The sequence below is a fragment of the Drosophila obscura genome, unplaced genomic scaffold (genome assembly GCF_018151105.1).
Source record: "Drosophila obscura isolate BZ-5 IFL unplaced genomic scaffold, ASM1815110v1 contig_192, whole genome shotgun sequence".
Taxonomy (NCBI): domain Eukaryota; kingdom Metazoa; phylum Arthropoda; class Insecta; order Diptera; family Drosophilidae; genus Drosophila; species Drosophila obscura.
The window spans coordinates 5,211,438-5,213,520 of record NW_024542781.1 but is presented as its reverse complement, the minus strand read 5'-3'; the positions used below and the strand labels follow the sequence as shown (position 1 = coordinate 5,213,520).

The following is a 2,083-nucleotide window of genomic DNA, read 5'->3' as shown; positions in this document are numbered from 1 at the left end:
AAGCCGTGTCTAAGTTCAAGACGCCGGAGACACTGAAACAGCTTCGGAGTTTTTTGGGTCTTACAGGCTATTTTAGAAAGTTTATCTACAATTACGCGGTTATAGCGAGACCGTTGACTGACCTTACAAAAAACAATGCAAAGTTTGTAATTGGCCTAGACGAAGAGAACGCTATTGGCGTGTTGAAGAAATGTTTGACATCAAACCCAGTACTAGCCATGTACAATCAGAAGTACGAGACAGAACTCCATACGGATGCATCCATAGACGGTTTTGGAGCCGTGTTGATGCAAAAATCACCAGACGGCGACCAATTGCATCCAGTATACTACATGAGCAAGAAAACGATGGATGCGCAGCGCAAATACACTAGCTATGAGTTGGAAATACTTGCGGTCATTGAGGCATTGACGAAATTTCGGGTGTATCTTTTGGGCATACCATTCAAGATTATAACGGACTGCAACGCGTTCACCAAAACACTAGAGAAACAGAATCTATGTACAAGGGTGGCCAGGTGGATAATGCTTTTGCAGGAGTACAACTATAAAGTTGAGAATCGTGCAGGATCCCGAATGCGTCACGTGGACGCACTCTCACGATATCCCGTTATGCACATAAGTGACGGAAGCATTTTAGCTGGCATAGAACAGGCGCAAAAACAAGACGAACATTTGAAGACGATCATGAAGCTCATCAGCGATGACAATCAACAATACGACGACTACTTTATAAAGTCCGGAATTCCTTACAAATTAGTCAAAGATGCTGAATTGATGGTGGTTCGAAGGGATATGCAGAAAACTATCATCGGCAAGGCTCACGATAGAGGTCACTTTGCTATCAAGAAGACGAAGGAGTTAATCTGCAAGGAGTACTACATACCAAATTTAGACGACAAAATCAAGAAGTACATCGACTTCTGTGTACCTTGCATATTAATCAACCGCAAGCGAGGTAAACAAGAAGGTCTTTTGCACCCCCTGCAAAAAGATGACGTGCCGTTGCAGACGTACCACATTGACTTTTTGGGTCCACCAGAGTCAACCAGCAAGAGCTATAAACATATACTAGCTGTTATCGACGCTTTCACGAAGTTTTGCTGGTTATACCCTACAAAGTCAACTACATCTAACGAGGTTATATTAAAGCTACGCAGCCAAAGCGTGACGTTTGGCAACCCTGCTTGTATCATTTCAGATAGAGGCTCAGCATTTACCGCCCAAGACTTCCTGCAGTACTGCGAAGACGAAAACATCAAACTGGTGAAGACGACTACAGGACTTCCACGGGTAAACGGACAGGTGGAAAGGCTCAACGCAGTGATCATCTCCGTGCTTGCCAAGCTCAGTATAGACGACCCTTCGAAATGGTTTAAGCACGTAAATCGAGTCCAGCGAGCAATAAACTCAACATACACCAGAAGCATCGATACCACACCTTTCGAACTTTTGATGGGTGTCAAGATGCGTACCAAAGATGACCAGCAGCTTCAGAGTTTGATCCAGAAAGAGTCCATCATTGCATTTGAAGACGACCGCAATGAGCTACGGGCAAAAGCAAAGACTCAAATTCTGAATCTGCAAGACGAGAACAAGAAGACATATAACCTGCGACGTAAAGCAGCCAGGCAGTATGACGTTGGCGACCTAGTTGCCATAAAGAGGACTCAGTTTGGTAGCGGACCCAAACTAAAACCGAAGTTTTTGGGTCCGTACCAGATCATTAAGGTGAAACATAACAATGCTTACGACGTCAAAAAAGTTGGCAATTCCGATGGGCCTAAGCACTCTTCTTCGTGTGCGGAGTATCTGAAGCCATGGTCCACGAGCAACGACGAAAAAAGCGACGATGCATTCGAGGCGAGTGCATAGTCAGGACGGCCGGATGTGGGTTGTGTTTTGCAAATCCCTAGACAAAACGAGCGTGAGCGTGCTTGCACAACAGCAAGCACGACCGATGGCGAATTAAGACATCTGCACAAAGCAGATCGAGAAGAGAGAGGCCGAGAGAGTTTCGATCCAGCTGCCGACGTGAGAGGGTTGTGGAAAGAGACCAGACGACGAGCGACGCTTAAATTCTA

The 2,083-nt window shown here is 45.5% G+C and overlaps 1 protein-coding gene across 4 annotated transcripts in view; it reads right to left on the bottom strand.

The window, feature by feature from the left end:
• Positions 1-2,083, bottom strand: part of LOC111072103 (neprilysin-4) — a 45,839-nt gene that overhangs the window by 6,308 nt on the left and 37,448 nt on the right. The gene's annotated exons all lie outside the window — the stretch shown is intronic.